Raw genomic sequence first — 21,607 nt, 5'->3', positions numbered from 1 at the left:
AAATATTGAAAACAAGTTGGAGGGCACTGGAATAAAATGAGTTGCCATGGGAACGGAATTATGATAAGCCGTCAGTGTGTTGCAGGTAAAATTATTAGTCCAGTAAGTATTAAAGGTTTCTGTTTCTGCCCTAATTTGCATATTTGAGAATTTTTTAAATTTGAAAAACTCGTGAAGTAATACATATAATCGAAATAGGAAACATGCCATACTTAATCTTCCGTGGAATTCTTTGTGATGCTCGTAAAATTGCAAGGGGTAGAAATTTGATCATAGCAGCACTTAATTTAAGTCTGCTTTGAAAAATTATTGCTGTGTAATATTCATGCTATTTTTGGCGTTTTCAGAACAAGGAGTACACGCGACATATTCATGTTGTCTTTCGTTATCATTCGTCGGGGAATGTAAGATCAACAACTCCTCTTGTCAGGTCGTGAATGAAAGTCAGATATTCATCTGTTTGAATCGATGGAATTGACAAACTTGTAACGAGTCACTGTCACTAATGAGATGCAATTGTCGGATCAACAACTCTATTTGTCAGGCTTTGAGTAAAATTATCCATCCTCATGAATAATGTAATCGTAATTTCGGTCTTCAAGGTGATCTAGTCGCCAGTTTTGGACATACCTGAAATTGTCAGCAAATTAGTTAATGTTTCCGCAACAGAAATGATCGCATTAGCTAAAAAGAGACTATTAAGGTTTTCAATCAAAGAGAAGTTGATCATTGCTTCTATATACCTTTATTTAATGCTCCCATTGTTCACTGGTTACAAATATAATACCCTCGACTGAGAGATGGTATCTAGTCTATTGATCCATAATGTTATATCGCCTTTAGTTTGTTTCACCTTCATGAAATAACATCTAGTTGATAAATGAAGCATAACCGATCACAGTATCTTGAAATCTTGATTCCACCCTATTAGCTGTACCCTGCTGGTCAGCCCGAGGGAGGTGGACGTTTCTACAGCATCGTAAACAGCGATCTTTTCTTCCTGATGTTGGGGTACTCAGCCTTATTTTCCACTCCCCTCTTTGATCTACGGAATAAAGATGACCATTAAAATCATGAAATTAAAGTACTGCCGGATCCCAGCAGACGCTAGTCAAAATCACACTCTCGTCAACCACAATTGAGAAAAATCACTTATCCGCATGGACATTTAAAAACGAAGAAGACTAAACCTGTACCTAGCAACAGGCCTTCGAGTTTCAAACAAAAGGGACAGTTGTCTTTCAAGTATTTTGTAGCTGGCTGTCGCCTACTTCCCCACTAACTGAATCCTTTGAATGCAGGCAGGGCACAATTAAGAGCTGGCTACATAACACGAAATGAACTCTTTGAGAAAAGTGTACGAAAAGGACTGAGATGTCTACAAACCTGATACGACGTTCTAATCCTTCCCTGAAGACGCCACGTGGCGGCGGTACTTCTGCTTCCACAAAACAAGGTTCCATCAAACACAGGAGAAAAGCACACATAAGGAAGAACTTCAGCAAACGCATGTTGATAGCGACCGATCTAGAAGCTGATTTGAACAATATGGACAAGAAGTTGAGTTCGCTGTAGTTGTGTTCAGCCCTATTAAACTAGTCAATATACCACATTTGCCTCAACAACGCAGTGAATTAAATTAAATAGTAACAATTCTATTTAAAGTGCACATGAAGCGACATTTTTTCCTGCATAATTTTACCTTCAAAATGTAAATCGTGACATGTCTATCGGTGCTTCAAAGCATTTATTCAAATTCATTTTGAAATTATTGTTAGATTGCATATCGAAGCGAGCCAAACAAGTGTGTCTGTTTTAAGCTTAATCCAAAGACTACAGGTAATGTTAGTGAATATGAATTAAAATCTCGGACAAAAACGAAGGTTTACTAAGTAAATATGAACGAACAGAAAAGCAGACAATGTCTACCGCTACGTACGTCCTAGCTATACTGATGTGACCAAGTGTTTATGCTGACAAGTGGAACTGTTGTATAACGGTAAAAGACCGTATGAGTTCTTTTAGGCGTTTGAAACATCGATCGAAAATAAGCGTGTCATTTATACTTACGTGAAGGAATCCAATTTCCAGCTATAAATCAACCTGTATGCAATACGCTCAGCTCAAAAATAGAGCGGATTACAAACTGTGTTATATTCAACCGCCTCAGGTAATGCGTTAATTAAGGCGAACCACATACCGATTGAATTGCGAAATGGGCGTTCTGACCTCGACGCTATAACTACAGATATATACAATGGAAGAAAACAAGGGCCATTCATATATTCTGAGCAAAAGTTTCGTTGCTGATTAGGAACGCATATCGGTAACCTAAGAGTAGGCAGTGAAACGTGCTCCACTGTCCGTTTGCAAGGTCCTCGTTAATTGTGTGTGGGTCGGCTTTCCCACATTAGTCAGCACCATTTTCTAGAAGCGCCGCGCGCGATATTGGCTTTCTGCTAGCGTGAGCAGTAACGTCAACCATAAGCTATAAATTGCATGAATACGAAAAGCTCCGAATTGAAGACACATTTTCAAGCTTTAAAAGAATTGTGCCATAATTGGAATCTGAACCTCCCAAGCACGAAAGTACGAGATCGACAATGCCTAACGCTATTTTAACTGCAAAGTGAACTTTGGTGTATATGTACCCTTCTTTCTATGGGGTAGTGGAGACTGGTGGGATTTGATGGAAAGACCTTATCATAAAAATAAAAAATTGGGGTGGTGCCCCTCCCCCTTTCTCCCGAAGATTACGCTTGATTACGACAAGCACAGAAATGAAAGGAAAATCAAGCTTTAAAGGACGAAGAAATTGTGCGGCAATCGAAATATGAAGGTTTCGGGCTCGAAACCTCAGCCTTGCATTAGGGTTAGGGTTGCTCGATTGCTCACTTCTCCAGAGATGTACATTAACGTGTGCATGGGCACCGAACCTCTGCTCGAATTCTACGTGATCGATAATGTACTGCACTTTTTTATGAAGTGGTAAACGTTTATGCGAGGTTTGTTTTTTCTAGACTCGCGCTTAGAAGATAAAAGTTGATTATTTTTCGAGATTGGCCAGCATCTGTTGTAATTCTATTAACGCACTAAGATGTTTATAACTAGTGGATTTTGCTCGGAAAATTTTCTGAGAAAAAGGCTGCTTAACAGGACCTTAGTGCCTCTGTATGTTTCGCTCATGTGCTGGTGAACGGCAGCCTTAAGTATACTTTGAAAAGTGGTCTCTCTGCGATATTAAGTTTTCAGAACAAGGAGTAAACACAACTTATGAATGTAAAATTTCCTATACCATTCTTCGGGGATTGTGAGATAGACAACTCTTCTTGTCAGTTCGGAAATAAAAGTCAGTTATCCATCAGTATGAATCGATGGAATTGACAAACTTGTAACGGGTCACTGTCCCTTACGAGATGTTAATTGTGAGACCAACAACTCTACTTGTCAAGCTATGAACAAAACTATCCATTCTCGGGAATAGTACAATCGAAATTTCTTTTTTGTTTTTCTTTTTTTATCAGATTTAGTCGGCAATGTTGGACATAGATGAAATTGTTAGCAAAGTACCGAATGCCCTCGCAACAGCCAGAAATTAACATATTTGCCACCTAAGACGAAAACGTTTGAGAAAATATGTTATGTTATTTTAATTGAAGGTGTATAACCAAAGAGGACAAGGATATCAGTACTTCGACTTCTTTATTTAATAATTTTATTGTTTACTGGTTTAAAACACCCTTGATTAAAATATGACATCCTCGTGTACTGTTTTTTTATTATACCGTCTTTAGTGTATTTCTCATACAAGAAATAACATCAAGTTGATAAATGTTGGATAAATGATCAAAATATATTGAAATCTTGATGTAGCTTTCCATAATGTGTTCCCTGCTGATATTCAGCGCCATGGCCAGAATTTAGATGGCGGCGATCTTTCTTCCTTGGTATTGATATACTCAGCCTTATTTTCTACTCCTCTCTTGGATCTATGGAATAAAGATAACCATATATCAAAATCACTGATAGGATTAAAGTACCGAAGCAAACAGACACCAATCATAATCAGACTCTCAAGCAATAAAGATGCATGGCTTTAGTATTCGTTCCTTAGTTGTTCCTTAAACGAGAAAAATCACTTATTAGCATAATCTTAAAAGCGAAAGGCCCTTGAATTTCAAACAAAATGGACGGTTATCTGCTGCATATTTTGTAGCTGGCTCTTGCCTATGTCTGCACTCACTGTATAATTTTAAATGCGGACGGAAAAAATACGCAGAAGAGCTATTGTAGCTACACTACACAAACCCAACTGTTTGAGAAATGTGTAGGAAAAGTGATGAAATGCCTACGAACCCAACGCGTCGGCTTAATCCTCCCCTAAAAACGGCAAATGTTGATTTTCTATCCGCCTCCACCAGGCACGGTTCCATGAAACACAGGAGAAAAGTGAACAAAAGGAAGAACTTCAGCAAGTGCATGTTGATAGCGATCGTGAATGGTCTTGCTGCTAGAAGTTGATTTGAACAATGAATATCTGAAACAAAGATCAGCGCTATTGAACTAGGCAATATACCACATTTGCCTCAACAGTGAATTACTTTAAGTAGTAAGTATTCTGTTTAATCCGGACATGATTATCATTCTTTCTAAAATTATTAGTCTATGGCACATGGAGGCGAGCCAGCTAAACGTCAGTCCGTTTCCTGATTAATCCAAAGAAGGTAATGTTAGTGAATATGAATTGAGCTCTTAAATTGAATAGAACGTTTTTCAGGTAAACACGATAAAACTGCGAAGCAAGTACTATTGGAACTACTCTCAGGTAGCCAAGTGCTTATACATGCTGAGGCGTGAAATCGGTGTACTGGGGTGATAGAAAACCGTGTGGATTAATCTCAACGAATCATTTAAAATAACAGGAAAAAATTGAAACACTTATACTTACAGTGAGCGGATCCAATATGGGGCAATAATACCTATTTGAATGCCCTTCGAACTTATGAAGAACACAGTACAGGCTTGCATCTGCTGGGCTCCACGTCATCCGTTAGAGCGAGCCAATCATATACTGCCCCGTTGTAATTGCGAAATGGCCGCTCTCACCTCGAGGCTATAACGACAAACTTACACGGAGAGAAAAGAAACGTCAATCATGCATTTTGAGCAGTTAACCGTGTAAGCGTTCATAATAAACATTTTAAGCTTCTGCTTAGAATGCGTTGATGATTCTTTTTTCCTCTATTGTGCAAATATATAAAGACTTACACGAAGTTCAATGTTATCGTAAGGGGTCAAATCCAGGGTAACATTTGATGTACGCTGGTTTTCACTAAAGGATAAGAAAAGCATAAACAACATACGCTAGCGCACGTGGGGCCTTTTGCCAGAAATATGGCCTGACAAAATGCACTACTCTAAAATAGTATCTTTAGCGCGTATGCCTATGTTGTTTATGCGCATAAGCTTGTAAAAAGCAGCCGTCAAGTGCTACTATGATGAAATTCGTAACTGTCCTAACTAAGTCGTTTTAAAATATTGACAAGAAGTCTGTAGAAGGAAATACAGTTTACTATTTACAAACATCTCTTTTCGGTGCGGAGATATTCAACTTCTTCAAATATGCAAATTAGCGAAGTCGTAGCGCTATAAAATCAACCAACTTTGGATCAAATGAACAAAAATATACCTCAACTAATTGTAATAAAAATGTTTGAATCGTTGTCTTAAAAACTCTATCAGACGTGTTCTATAAAATCAGCTTAGCAATTCTGTTAAAATGACAATATACTGGGATCCAGTCCTCCCCTATGTTCATGTCTTTTTTGGCAAACATTGATGTTTGCCAATGTGCCTAATCTGCATGAACCAGCAAGCATACAAATACGGAAGGCTGAGTATTTGGTCTATTTAATTTGTATTTTTATATTTAACAATAAAGATTAGCGAAAAAACTGAGCAACGACGTTTCGGTGTCATCCTGGCACCATTTTCAAGTTAAAAAATATTTGTGCGAAAAGTAAACTAATTTATACCAATGGTAGAGGTGCGAAATTGAATAAATTAAGATTAAGATAGCTGTTCAATGTTCATGTTCATTCCAATGAGGTGTCAAACACTGGTAATGAGTTCAGTGTCTGTTCAAAGCCTAAACAAATACTTTTGCGCGAATGGAGTCTGACTGTGTGTTAAGGCTCGGTTTCTTCTTGCGAATCCACAACATTTCGTGGATCAAGCAATCGAACTTTCCCTGACATTTCTTTAGGATCTTAAAGTTGTTAGTCAGGTCACCAACTGTATCAACTCGGTGTTCATTTTGAAGGTGTTTTCCGATGGCGGTAAATCGGTGTTCCTCAATGCGCTTGTAAAGATGACGGCTAGTGTAACCGACGTATTCTGCATCACACAGATCACATATATAGTTATAAACAACGCACTGTTGATTGATCAAAGGTGGTTTTGGCTCTTGTACTTTGAGATCATCGCCAATTTTACGGCTTCTGAACACCGGCTGTAGTTTTTTTTACACTAGCCACAATGAAAGACATACCAACCGCAGAAGCCTTTCTGAAGACTTTGAACAACTGTCATCCATCCATATCCTTCACCATGGAGATCGCATCTAACGGTAAGCTACCATTTGTCGGCATTGAAATATGCAAGAAGGGCTGCAAGCTGGTAACAAGTGTTTACCGTAAACCCACAAACACTGGTCTCCTCTTACACCACCAAAGTCATGTCGACAACCGCTATAAAAGATCTTTAGTTAAAACCATGTTAAACCGTGCTTACCGCTTGTCCTCAACATGGGAACTATTCTCAACAGAATGCGAACGCCTTAAACTGATCTTTTCTAACCTCAAGTACTCAGATTCTCTTGTGAACTCCACCATCACCCGTTTCGTTAATTCAGTGATGTCACCAGACACAAGATCGACGCCTCCAACAGAGAATATCTACCGCATTGTCCTGCCTTTTAAAGACCAGAAATCAGCGGACATAGTAAAGAAACATCTCTCGGACTTGAGTAATAAACTTGATCACAAACTACAGCCGGTGTTCAGAAGCCGTAAAATTGGCGATGATCTCAAAGTACAAGAGCCAAAACCACCTTTGATCAATCAACAGTGCGTTGTTTATAACTATATATGTGATCTGTGTGATGCAGAATACGTCGGTTACACTAGCCGTCATCTTTACAAGCGCATTGAGGAACACCGATTTACCGCCATCGGAAAACACCTTCAAAATGAACACCGAGTTGATACAGTTGGTGACCTGACTAACAACTTTAAGATCCTAAAGAAATGTCAGGGAAAGTTCGATTGCTTGATCCACGAAATGTTGTGGATTCGCAAGAAGAAACCGAGCCTTAACACACAGTCAGACTCCATTCGCGCAAAAGTATTTGTTTAGGCTTTGAACAGACACTGAACTCATTACCAGTGTTTGACACCTCATTGGAATGAACATGAACATTGAACAGCTATCTTAATCTTAATTTATTCAATTTCGCACCTCTACCATTGGTATAAATTAGTTTACTTTTCGCACAAATATTTTTTAACTTGAAAATGGTGCCAGGATGACACCAAAACGTCGTTGCTCAGTTTTTTCGCTAATCTTTATTGTTAACTGTATTTCCAAATTTAATCTTATAAGAATTTTCATATTTACCTTTTAATTTTATTTTCTGTTTAATTTTTCTGAACTGAAAATCACTAAAATATTGAAAACAAGTTGGAGGGCACTGGAATAAAATGAGTTGCCATGGGAACGGAATTATGATAAGCCGTCAGTGTGTTGCAGGTAAAATTATTAGTCCAGTAAGTATTAAAGGTTTCTGTTTCTGCCCTAATTTGCATATTTGAGAATTTTTTAAATTTGAAAAACTCGTGAAGTAATACATATAATCGAAATAGGAAACATGCCATACTTAATCTTTCGTGGAATTCTTTGTGACGCTCGTAAAATTGCAAGGGGTAGAAATTTGATCATAGCAGCACTTAGTTTAAGTCTGCTTTGAAAAATTATTGCTGTGTAATATTCATGCTATTTTTGGCGTTTTCAGAACAAGGAGTAAACCCGACATATTCATGTTGTCTTTCTGTTATCATTCGTCGGGGAATGTAAGATCAACAACTCCTCTTGTCAGGTCGTGAAGAAAGTCAGATATTCATCTGTTTGAATCGATGGAATTGACAAACTTGTAACGAGTCACTGTCACTAATGAGATGCAACTGTCGGATCAACAACTCTATTTGTCAGGCTTTGAGTAAAATTATCCATTCTCATGAATAGCGTAATCGTAATTTCGGTTTTCAAGGTGATCTAGTCGCCAGTTTTGGAGATACCTGAAATTGTCAGCAAATAACAGAATGTTTCCGCAACAGAAATGATCGCATTAGCTAAAAAGAGACTATTAAGGTTTTCAATCAAAGAGAAGTTGATCATTGCTTCTATATACCTTTATTTAATGCTCCCATTGTTCACTGGTTACAAATATAATACCCTCGACTGAGAGATGGTATCTAGTCTATTGATCCATAATGTTATACCGCCTTTAGTTTGTTTCACCTTCATGAAATAACATCTAGTTGATAAATGAAGCATAACCGATCACAGTATCTTGAAATCTTGATTCCACCCTATTAGCTGTACCCTGCTGGTCAGCCCGAGGGAGGTGGACGTTTCTACAACATCGTAAACAGCGATCTTTTCTTCCTGGTGTTGGGGTACTCAGCCTTATTTTCCACTCCCCTCTTTGATCTAAGGAATAAAGATGACCATTAAAATCATGAAATTAAAGTACTGCCGGATCCCAGCAGACGCTAGTCAAAATCACACTCTCGTCAACCACAATTGAGAAAAATCACTTATCCGCATGGATATTTAAAAACGAAGAAGACTAAACCTGTACCTAGCAACAGGCCTTCGAGTTTCAAACAAAATCGACAGTTGTCTTTCAAGTATTTTGTAGCTGGCTGTCGCCTACTTCCCCACTAACTGAATCCTTTGAATGCAGGCAGGGCACAATTAAGAGCTGGCTACATAACACGAAACGAACTCTTTGAGAAAAGTGTAAGAAAAGGACTGAAACGTCTACAAACCTGATACGCCGTTGTAATCCTTCCCTGAAGACGCCAGGTGGCGGTATCTCTGCTTCCGCGAGACAAGGTTCCATCAAACACAGGAGAAAAGCACAGACAAGTAACAATTCTATTTAAAGTGCACATGAAGCGACATTTTTTCCTGCATAATTTTACCTTCAAAATGTAAATCGTGACATGTCTATCGGTGCGTCAAAGCATTTATTCAAATTCATTTTGAAATTATTGTTAGATTGCATATCGAAGCGAGCCAAAAAAAGTGTGTCTGTTTTAAGCTTAATCCAAAGACTACAGGTAATGTTAGTGAATATGAATTAAAATCTCGGACGAAAACGAAGGTTTACCAAGTAAATATGAACGAACAGAAAAGCAGACAATGTCTACGTACGTACTAGCTATACTAATGTGACCAAGTGTTTATGCTGACAAGTGGAACTCTTCTATAACGGTAAAAGACTGTATGAGTTCTTTTAGGCGTTTGAAACATCGATCGTAAATAAGCGTGTCATTTATACTTACGTGAAGGAATCCAATTTACAGCTATAAATCAACCTGTATGCAATGCGCTCAGCTCAAAAATAGAGCGGATTACAAACTGTGTTATATTCAACCGCCTCAGGTAATGCGTTAATTAAGGCGACCCATATACCGATTGAATTGCGAAATGGGCGTTCTGACCTCGACGCTATAACTACAGATGTATACAATGGAAGAAAACAAGGGCCATTCATACATTCTGAGCAGAAGTTTCGTTGCTGATTAGGAACGCATATCGGTAACCTAAGAGTAGGCAGTGAAACGTGCTCCACTGTCCGTTTGCAAGGTCCTCGTTAATTGTGTGTGGGTCGGCTTTCCCACATTAGTCAGCACCATTTTCTAGAAGCGCCGCGCGCGATATGGGCTTTCTGCTAGCGTGAGCAGTAACGTCAACCACAAGCTATAAATTGCATGAATACGAAAAGCTCCGAATTGAAGACACATTTTCAAGCTTTAAAAGAATTGTGCCATAATTGGAATCTGAACCTCCCAAGCACGAAAGTACGAGATCGACAATGCCTAACGCTATTTTAACTGCAAAGTGAACTTTGGTGTATATGTACCCTTCTTTCTATGGGGTAGTGGAGACTGGTGGGATTTGATGGAAAGACCTTATCATAAAAATAAAAAATTGGGGTGGTCCCCCTCCCCCTTTCTCCCGAAGATTACTCTTGATTACGACAAGCACAGAAATGAAAGGAAGATCAAGCTTTAAAGGACGAAGAAATTGTGCGGCAATCCAAATATGAAGGTTTCGGGCTCGAAACCTCAGCGTAACATTAGGGTTAGGGTTGCTCGATTGCTAACTTCTCCAGAGATGTACATTAACGTGTGCATGGGCACTAAACCTCTGCTCGAATTCTACGTGATCAATAATGTGCTGCACTTTTTTATGAAGTGGTAAACGTTTATGCGAGGTTTGTTTTTTCTAGACTCGCGCTTAGAAGATAAAAGTTGATTATTTTTCGAGATTGGCCAGCATCTGTTGTAATTCTATTAACGCACTAAGATGTTTATAACTAGTGGATTTTGCTCGGAAAATTTTCTGAGAAAAAGGCTGCTTAACAGGACCTTAGTGCCTCTGTATGTTTCGCTCATGTGCTGGTGAACGGCAGCCTTAAGTATACTTTGAAAAGTGGTCTCTCTGCGATATTAAGTTTTCAGAACAAGGAGTAAACACAACTTATGAATGTAAAATTTCCTATACCATTCTTCGGGGATTGTGAGATAGACAACTCTTCTTGTCAGTTCGGAAATAAAAGTCAGTTATCTATCAGTATGAATCGATGGAATTGACAAACTTGTACAGGGCCCCGGTCCCTTACGAGATGTAATTGTGAGACCAACAACTCTACTTGTCAAGCTATGAACAAAACTATCCATTCTCGGGAATAGTACAATCGAAATTTCTTTTTTGTTTTTCTTTTTTTATCAGATCTAGTCGGCAATGTTGGACATAGATGAAATTGTTAGCAAAGTACCGAATGCCCTCGCAACAGCCAGAAATTAACATATTTGCCACCTAAGACGAAAACGTTTGAGAAAATATGTTATGTTATTTTAATTGAAGGTGTATAACCAAAGAGGACAAGGATATCAGTACTTCGACTTCTTTGTTTAATAATTTTATTGTTTACTGGTTTAAAACACCCTTGATTAAAATATGACATCCTCGTGTACTGTTTTTTTGATTATACCGTCTTTAGTGTATTTCTCATACAAGAAATAACATCAAGTTGATAAATGTTGGATAAATGATCAAAATATATTGAAATCTTGATGTAGCTTTCCATAATGTGTTCCCTGCTGATATTCAGCGCCATGGCCAGAATTTAGATGGCGGCGATCTTTCTTCCTTGGTATTGATATACTCAGCCTTATTTTCTACTCCTCTCTTGGATCTATGGAATAAAGATAGCCATATATCAAAATCACTGATGGGATTAAAGTACCGAAGCAAACAGACACCAATCATAATCAGACTCTCAAGCAATAAAGATGCATGGCTTTAGTATTCGTTCCTTAGTTGTTCCTTAAACGAGAAAAATCACTTATTAGCATAATCTTAAAAGCGAAAGGCCCTTGAATTTCAAACAAAATGGACGGTTATCTGCTGCATATTTTGTAGCTGGCTCTTGCCTATGTCTGCACTCACTGTATAATTTTAAATGCGGACGGAAAAAATACGCAGAAGAGCTATTGTAGCTACACTACACAAACCCAACTGTTTGAGAAATGTGTAGGAAAAGTGATGAAATGCCTACGAACCCAACGCGTCGGCTTAATCCTCCCCTAAAAACCGGCAAATGTTGATTTTCTATCCGCCTCCACCAGGCACGGTTCCATGAAACACAGGAGAAAAGTGAACAAAAGGAAGAACTTCAGCAAGTGCATGTTGATAGCGATCGTGAATGGTCTTGCTGCTAGAAGTTGATTTGAACAATGAATATCTGAAACAAAGATCAGCGCTATTGAACTAGGCAATATACCACATTTGCCTCAACAGTGAATTAATTTAAGTAGTAAGCATTCTGTTTAATCCTGACATGATTATCATTCTTTCTAAAACTATTAGTCTATGGCACATATAGGCGAGCCAGCTAAACGTCAGTCCGTTTCCTGATTAATCCAAAGAAGGTAATGTTAGTGAATATGAATTGAGCTCTTAAATTGAATAGAGCGTTTTTCAGGTAAACACGATAAAACTGCGAAGCAAGTACTATTGAAACTACTCTCAGGTAGCCAAGTGCTTATGCATGCTGAGGCGTAAAATCGGTGTACTGGGCTGATAGAAAACCGTGTGGATTAATCTCAACGAATCATTTAAAATAACAGGAAAAAATTGAAACACTTATACTTACAGTGAGCGGATCCAATATGGGGCAATAATACCTATTTGAATGCCCTTCGAACTTATGAAGAACACAGTACAGGCTTGCATCTGCTGGGCTCCACGTCATCCGTTAGAGCGAGCCAATCATATACTGCCCCGTTGTAATTGCGAAATGGCCGCTCTCACCTCGAGGCTATAACGACAAACTTACACGGAGAGAAAAGAAACGTCAATCATGCATTTTGAGCAGTTAACCGTGTAAGCGTTCATAATAAACATTTTAAGCTTCTGCTTAGAATGCGTTGATGATTCTTTTTTCCTCTATTGTGCAAATATATAAAGACTTATGCGAAGTTCAATGTTATCGCAAGTGGTCAAATCCAGGGTAACATTTGATGTACGCTGGTTTTCACTAAAGGATAAGAAAAGCATAAACAACATACGCTAGCGCACGTGGGGCCTTTTGCCAGAAATATGGCCTGACAAAATGCACTACTCTAAAATAGTATCTTTAGCGCGTATGCCTATGTTGTTTATGCGCATAAGCTTGTAAAAAGCAGCCGTCAAGTGCTACTATGATGAAATTCGTAACTGTCCTAACTGAGTCGTTTTAAAACATTGACAAGAAGTCTGTAGAAGGAAATACAGTTTACTATTTACAAACATCTCTTTTCGGTGCGGAGATATTCAACTTCTTAAAATATGCAAATTAGCGAAGTCATAACGCTATAAAATCAACCAACTTTGGATCAAATGAACAAAAATATACCTCAACTAATTGTAATAAAAATGTTTGAATCTTTGTCTTAAAAACTCTATCAGACGTGTTCTATAAAATCAGCTTAGCAATTCTGTTAAAATGACAATATACTGGGATCCAGTCCTCCCCTATGTTCATGTCTTTTTTGGCAAACATTGATGTCTGCCAATGTGCCTAATCTGTATGAAACAGCAAGCATATAAACACAAAAGGCTGAGTCTTTGGTCTATTTAATTTGTATTTTTATATTTACCTTTTAATTTCAGAACTGAAAATCACTAAAATATTGAAAACAAGTTGGAGGGCACTGGAATAAAATGAGTTGCCATGGGAACGGAATTATGATAAGCCGTCAGTGTGTTGCAGGTAAAATTATTAATCCACTAAGTATTAAAGGTTTCTGTTTCTGCCCTAATTTGCATATTTGAGAATTTTTTAAATTTGAAAAACTCGTGAAGTAATACATATAATCGAAATAGGAAACATGCCATACTTAATCTTTCGTGGAATTCTTTGTGATGCTCGTAAAATTGCAAGGGGTAGAAATTTGATCATAGCAGCACTTAGTTTAAGTCTGCTTTGAAAAATTATTGCTGTGTAATATTCATGCTATTTTTGGCGTTTTCAGAACAAGGAGTACACGCGACATATTCATGTTGTCTGTCTGTTATAAAATAAATAAATAAATAAATATACATTTATATAGCGCCATTTTCCACTAATTGTCCATGGCGCTTTACAATACTTTAAAATTAAAATCCTAATTCTTTAAAAACCTAAAATCCTAAATCCTAAAAGTTAAAATCCTAAGAATTAAATACGCTATATAATACAATTAGGCTACAGATAAAAAGTAAAAACTACAAATCAAATGCACGCTTAAAAAGATAAGTCTTAAGATTAGCCTTAAAAACTGCCTCTGATGATGAAAGTCTGATCTGGAGGGGTAGTTTATTCCAGAGCCTTGGTGCCGCCACGGAAAAAGCCCTTTCACCATACGTTTTAAGATTTGCTCTAGGCTCATCAAGCAACCTGTTGTTTGAAGATCGTAGTGTCCGACCAGAAATGTTAAATCGCAGTAGGTCTCTAATGTAATCAGGGGCCAGTCCATTCAGAGCTTAGTTATCATTCGTCGGGGATTGTAAGATCAACAACTCTTCCTGTCAGGTCGTGAATAAAAGGCAGTTATTTATCCGCTTGAATCGATGGAATTGGCGAACTTGTAACGAGTCACTGTCACTAATGAGATGCAATTGTCGGATCAACAACTCTATTTGTCAGGCTTTGAGTAAAATTATCCAATCTCATGAATAATATAATTGTAATTTCGGTTTTCAGGATGATCTAATCGCCACTTTTGGACATATCTGAAATTGTCAGCAAATTACTAAATGTCTTCGCAACAGAAATTATTATATTTGCTACCTAAGGCAAAAACGTTCGAGAAGGTAAAACACTATTAAGGTTTTCTAATCAAGGAGAACGTGATCATTGCTTCTATATACCTTTATTTGATGCTCACATTGTTCACTGGTTACAAATATAATACCCTCGACTGAGAGATGGTATCTAGTCTATTGATCCATAATGTTATACCGCCTATAGTTTGTTTCATCTTCATGAAATAACATCTAGTTGATAAATGAAGCATAACCGATCACAGTATCTTAAAATCTTGATTCCACCCCGTCTGTACCCTGCTGGTCAGCCCGGGAAAGGTGGACGTTTCTACAGCATCGTAAACAGCCATCTTTTCTTCCTGGTGTTGGGGTACTCAGCCTTATTTTCCATTCCCCTCTTTGATCTATGGAATAAAGATGACCATTAAAATCATGACATTAAATTACCGCTTGATCCTTACAGACGCTCGTCATAATAAGACTCTCGTCACCCACAATTGAAAAAAAAAATTCAACAGGTCTTTGAGTTTCAAACAAAATGGGCGGTTGTTTCCCAAATATTTTGAAGTTGGCTCTCGCCTACTTCTCCACTAACTGAATCCTTTGACTGCGGGCAGGGCAAAATCAAGAGCTAGCTACATAACACGAAATGAACTCTTTGGGAAAAGTGTAAGAAAAGTGTAAGAAAATGTCTACAAACCTGATACGACGTTCTAATCCTTCCCCGAAGGCGCCAGGTGGCGGTAATTCTGCTTCCGCAAAGCAAGGTTCCATCAAACACAGGAGAAAAGCACATAAAGAAGAACTTCAGCAAACGCATGTTGATAGCGATCGATCTAGAAGTTGATTTGAACAATATGGACAAGAAATTGAGTTCGTTGTAGTGGTGTTCAGCGCTTTTAAACAAGTCAATATACCACATTTTCCTTCACCACGCTGTGAAATATATTAAGTAGTAAGAATTGTATTTAAAGTGCATATGAAGCGGCATTTTTTCTGCATAATTTTACCCTTCAAAATGTAAATCGTGACATGTCTATCGGTGCGTCAAAGCATTCATTCGAATCAGGAACCATAATCGGGGACGGAGACCGTAACTCTTGGGATCCGCGCGCACCTATGATATGGGACAATTTTTCTATTTTTAGAACAAATTGCGCCATCCTGACGTCATATATCCGCACAGATCCACGCACATGTCGGGGGCTCTCGCATGGATGTTGTCAGGTTGCGTGATCAAATGGTGAGAGTTGAGAGACCTTGAGAGATTATCTTGCGTATTTTTCACAGCGATGGCAGGGAATAAGGCAGGGAATACGAACCAGGGCGCTTATATGTAGTTTTATGCTCTAAGCTAACGGAAAAGATAGGTTTCTCAGGGTCGAAAACAAGATTTCAATCTCCCGCTGGGAATGAATAATAAGATCTGCTCGCGCTAGTTGTAAGCTTACGCGTATGTTTTTACGTTTGTTCTGACTTAAGAATATAGCAAGAAAACACTCTACTCTGGTATCGAGTTAATTTGTGAGTTTCTCAGACAATGGTTAATCATAACCAAAACCTGTTTCGATGGTTTCTTATTGTTTCTGCTTGTTTGGTGAGTTTGCAAAAGTTTTTGAAAGTAAAGTCTGACACGTACAATTAGCTCATTTGCATAGTGCAGCTCGTGCACTTTCAAGTCCGAGTCGGTGTTTTCAATTGTCAACAAATCTTGACAAAGATTTCTTTCGATTTATTTCGTTATGTGCTGAGGTGCTGCAACAAATTTCACGAACGCAAAAAAGGCTACTAGCATCATGTGTGTTTCTTCAACATAAACATAGTGAAGTTTTACACTGCGAAAATGAAAATAGACAAGGAGTTTTGATAACTCGATCAACAAAATCGAAATCGCTATTCGAAGTTGATTAAAGAAAGCGTCATTGTAACTTTGCTGATTATTTCTGCTTTATTCGCATATTTTCAGCTTAGCTTTTAATATGTTCTCAAACATTTATCAATCTTAAACAGATTCAAAAACTATAGCCGAGTTATTGTTTGAGTTCAATGTACGCTTTCACACGAAAGTGCGGCGGAAGTACAATTTGTCATGTTTACTGACTGTACAAAACAAGCATCAGCGGGCGCTCTCATTCATCGACAACAGAGAATTTACTGGTTTTTTACACGAATAAAACTGAGCAGTATCTACGGACGTAAAGTTATTGGGCCTTGATGAAACATCAAGCGTTGCTTACAATTCAGGCGAAACTCAAACTAGCAATTATTTTGTTTTACTTTTCGGTCGCGACAGACTGGCAAATTCCTCGCAAGCTTGTGGCAAGAGGAGTAGGAAACTATGAAGTCCTGAAGCTCTGCTATATCTAAATATATCGAGCTAGATTTTTGCTGTGTAATGGAAAAGCTGTTAATCTTCAACATATGTGAAATTTAAAGTGGAGTAATGTACAGCTCGTGTAAAAGAAGCATCCGTCGGAACACAACTTGGTCAGCGATATATATCTAAGCTTAAAGCGGACCATACCTAAATTCGACACTGTCTTACTTCACCCAAACTGGAGCAGCTTACGACGAAAATACTTAAGCCAAATTCCAACAGACGTAAACGCGCTGAGTTGTGGGCCAAAAAAATGAAAAATTTCGGGAGTTTCGGACGCCATTCCCCCCGCGCGACATCCGCAAAAATCCTCGCAGCATATACGCGCGTGTGCTGCAGGCGATGGCGCAATTTGTTCTAAAAATAGAATTTTTGTCCCATATCATGGGGACAACCCCAATACTAGAAATGGCGCGAGCTTACGGTCTCCATCCCCGATTATGGCTCCTGTTCGAATTCATTTTGAAATTATTGTTAGATTGCATATCGAAGTGAGCAGAACGAGCGTGTCTGTTTTAAGCTTAATCCAAAGACTACAGGTAATGTTAATGAATATGAATTAAAATCTCAGACAAAAACGAAGGTTTATCAGGTAAATATGAACGAACAGAAAAGCAGACAATGCCTACACACGTACTAGCTATACTGATGTAACCAAGTGTTTATGCTGACGAGTGGAACTGTTGTATTATGGTAGAAGACCGTATGAGTTCTTTTAGTCGTTTGAAACATCGATTGTAAAAAAGCGTGTCGTTTATACTTACGTGAAGGAATCCAATTTACAGTTATAAATCAACCTGTATGCAATACGCTCAGCTCAAAAATAGAGCAGATTACAAACTGTGTTATATTCAACCGCCTCAGGTAATTCGTTAATTAAGGTGAACCACATACCGTTTGAATTGCGAAATAGGCGTTCTGACCTCGACGCTATAACTACAGATATATACAATGGAAGAAAACAAGGGCCATTCATACATTCTGAGCAGAAGTTTCGTTGCTGATTAGGAACGCATATCGGTAACCTAAGAGTAGGCAGTGAAACGTGCTCCACTGTCCGTTTGCAAGGTCCTCGTTAATTGTGTGTGGGTCGGCTTTCCCACATTAGTCAGCACCATTTTCTAGAAGCGCCGCGCGCCATATTTGCTTTCTGCTAGCGTGAGCAGCAACGTCAACCATAAGCTATAAATTGCATGAATACGAAAAGCTCCGAATTGAAGACACATTTTCAAGCTTTAAAAGAATTGTGCCATAATTGGAATCTGAACCTCCCAAGCACGAAAGTACGAGATCGACAATGCCTAACGCTATTTTAACTGCAAAGTGAACTTTGGTGTATATGTACCCTTCTTTCTATGGGGTAGTGGAGACTGGTGGGATTTGATGGAAAGACCTTATCATAATATGTAATGACCCACCTTTATATTAAAAATAAAAATTGGGGTGGTCCCCCTCCCCCTTTCATCCGAAGATTTAAGTTAAACTTAATAAATAATTTTAAAATTCTTCATTTCTTTACGCAGTAAAACTAGCCAAAAAGCAACAGAAGCAGCACTAAGCGAATTTTCCAAGCTAATAATTTTTCTGCAAGAAGTTATTTACATTGCGTCGATAAGTCTTAAATCCCTGCAGGCTGGCTCTAAAATTACTTTAACATGACCCAGACACCAAATACATTTGACAACAGAAATGTCTTATACTATAATCTAAGAATATTAACCAGGATATTTTCAACCTAAAACTGGCAGAAAAATAATGTATTCAGCCTCGGACAGAAAAACAATATTATTATTATTGGAAAAAAAGAGTGTATTTCAAATAAGAATTGGAATAAACTCAATTATGATGAAATTTGCATCTGTCCTGACTAAGCCGTTTTAAAATGTCAAGGAGCAGTCTGCAGAAGAAAATACAGTTTGTTATTTCCAACATCTCTTTTCAGTACGGAGATATTCGAGTTCTTAAAATATGCAAATTAGTGGAGACATGGCGGTATAAACTCACCTTAAATTTTGATCAAATGAAGAAAAATATACCTCGACTAATTTGTAATAAAAATGTTTGAATCCTTGTGTGTTCTACAAAATCAGCTTACCAGTTCTGTTACCATGGCAATATACTGGGATCCAGATCTCCGCTATGTTTATGCCTTTTCTGGCCATCATTGACTACCTTGATGTCTGCTAATGTGCCTAATCCGCATGAACCAGCAAGCATATAAACACGAAAGGCTGAGTCTTTGGTCTATTTAATTTGTATTTTTATATTTACCTTTTAATTTTATTTTCTGTTTAATTTTTCAGAACTGAAAATCACTAAAATATTGAAAACAAGTTGGAGGGCACTGGAATAAAATGAGTTGCCATGGGAACGGAATTATGATAAACCGTCAGTGTGTTGCAGGTAAAATTATTAGTCCACTAAGTATTAAAGGTTTCTGTTTCTGCCCTAATTTGCATATTTGAGAATTTTTTAAATTTGAAAAACTCGTGAAGTAATACATATAATCGAAATAGGGAACATGCCATACTTAATCTTTCGTGCTGTGTTATGGAAAAGCTGTCAATCTTCATTATATGTGAAACTTAGAGTTGAGTAATGTGGAGTTCTTTTAAAAGAAGCAGCGGAACCCAACTTCGTTAGTGATATAAAGCGAAACATATCTAAATCTGACACGGTCTTACTTCACTCAACTTGGAGCAGCTTACGATGAAAATATTCATGCAAAATTCAAGTAGACAGAAACTTATTGAATTGTGGGCCAAATATATCAAAAAGTTCGGCAATTTTGGACGCTATTTCCCCCGCGCTACATTCGCAAAAATCCACGTAGCATGTACGCGCGTGTGCCGCTCGCGATGAAGCAATTTGTTCTAAAAAGAGAAAAATTGTCCCATATCGTGGGGACAGCCCCAATACTAGAAATGGTGCGCGCTTACGGTCTCCGTCCCCAATTGTGGCTCCTGGTATGAACAATTATACCATGCTCTTCAAATATGGTAAGCATACTCGTAATTGCTTGGAGCCATTTTAGTTTTCTATATTTTAAGGGAAGTTGTAATAAAACAATATTTTAGTCGCGCTTGTTGGATATATCCAACTCGACGCTACTCGCCTCCTTGGCTTTCTGTCATCTCATATCCAACCCGTTTTTCATCGTGGTTCACGTTCTTCAAACAACATCGAATTTGGTCGATTCACATTGTTGTTTTCCAGAGGACGGCAAAGAAATGTACCAAGAACTGTAAACACGTGTGCCCAGCCATTGTATTCCTCATTAAACCTTTTGTTTAGCTACGTTCCCATTGCCGTTGCCTTTGTGACTTTCTGAAACTCCCTATTGTTAAATAAACCTGCGTTTTCTAAGTTGCCTTTTCTGATGTAAGTTGGATATCGGTCGTGTTTCATTTTATGACCCCTTCTGCTTTAAGAAATCGGCCCTCGTGTGCTATTAACTGCTCAGAGCAAGGAGTCTGCTAAACGTCAGTCCGTTTCCTGATTAATCCAAAGAAGGTAATGTTAGTGAATATGAATTGAGCTCTTAAATTGAATAGAGCGTTTTTCAGGTAAACACGATAAAACTGCGAAGCAAGTACTATTGCAACTACTCTCAGGTGACCAAGTGCTTATGCATGCTGAGGCGTAAAATCGGTGTACTGGGGTGATAGAAAACCATGTGGATTAATCTCAACGAATCATTTAAAATAACAGGAAAAAATTGAAACACTTATACTTACAGTGAGCGGATCCAATATGGGGCAATAATACCAATTTGAATGCCCTTCGAACTTATGAAGAACACAGTACAGGCTTGCATCTGCTGGGCTCCACGTCATCCGTTAGAGCGAGCCAATCATATACTGCCCCGGTGTAATTGCGAAATGGCCGCTCTCACCTCGAGGCTATAACTACAAACTTACACGGAGAGAAAAGAAACTTCAATCATGCATTTTGAGCAGTTAACCGTGTAAGCGTTCATAATAAACATTTTAAGCTTCTGCTTAGAATGCGTAGATGATTCTTTTTTCCTCTATTGTGCAAATATATAAAGACTTATGCGAAGTTCAATGTTATCGTAAGGGGTCAAATCCAGGGTAACATTTGATGTACGCTGGTTTTCACTAAAGGATAAGAAAAGCATAAACAACATACGCTAGCGCACGTGGGGCCTTTTGCCAGAAATATGGCCTGACAAAATGCACTACTCTAAAATAGTATCTTTAGCGCGTATGCCTATGTTGTTTATGCGCATAAGCTTGTAAAAAGCAGCCGTCAAGTGCTACTATGATGAAATTCGTAACTGTCCTAACTAAGTCGTTTTAAAATATTGACAAGAAGTCTGTAGAAGGAAATACAGTTTACTATTTATAAACATCTCTTTTCGGTGCGGAGATATTCAACTTCTTAAAATATGCAAATTAGCGGAGTCATAGCGCTATAAAATCAACCAAATTTGGATCAAATGAACAAAAATATACCTCAACTAATTGTAATAAAAATGTTTGAATCTTTGTCTTAAAAACTCTATCAGACGTGTTCTATAAAATCAGCTTAGCAATTCTGTCAAAATGACAATATACTGGGATCCAG

General features: G+C 38.1%; 3 long non-coding RNA genes across 6 annotated transcripts; all 3 read right to left on the bottom strand.

The window, feature by feature from the left end:
- Positions 1-726: 726 nt before the first annotated feature.
- LOC145494648 (uncharacterized) lies at positions 727-21,567 on the bottom strand. 4 transcript variants are annotated; one of them, XR_014050281.1, is made up of 3 exons: positions 20,755-21,567; positions 1,387-1,534; positions 727-1,045 (listed from the first exon to the last, which is right to left on the bottom strand). It is a non-coding gene; the product is annotated as an uncharacterized LOC145494648 (long non-coding RNA). The 4 variants fall into 4 exon arrangements; XR_014050280.1 differs by lacking the exon at positions 20,755-21,567 and adding an exon at positions 9,630-9,667; XR_014050278.1 differs by lacking the exon at positions 20,755-21,567 and adding an exon at positions 4,949-5,202.
- LOC145496082 (uncharacterized) lies at positions 8,451-9,520 on the bottom strand. Its single transcript, XR_014050515.1, has 2 exons — positions 9,111-9,520; positions 8,451-8,769 (listed from the first exon to the last, which is right to left on the bottom strand). It is a non-coding gene; the product is annotated as an uncharacterized LOC145496082 (long non-coding RNA).
- On the bottom strand, positions 11,214-12,803 carry LOC145495961 (uncharacterized). Its single transcript, XR_014050508.1, has 3 exons — positions 12,509-12,803; positions 11,916-12,097; positions 11,214-11,548 (listed from the first exon to the last, which is right to left on the bottom strand). It is a non-coding gene; the product is annotated as an uncharacterized LOC145495961 (long non-coding RNA).
- Positions 21,568-21,607: the final 40 nt, after the last annotated feature.

Source organism: Orbicella franksi, chromosome 8 (genome assembly GCF_964199315.1).
Source record: "Orbicella franksi chromosome 8, jaOrbFran1.1, whole genome shotgun sequence".
Taxonomy (NCBI): domain Eukaryota; kingdom Metazoa; phylum Cnidaria; class Anthozoa; order Scleractinia; family Merulinidae; genus Orbicella; species Orbicella franksi.
Note: the sequence above shows the minus strand (reverse complement) of the source record. Positions and strands in the feature narration are given on the sequence as shown.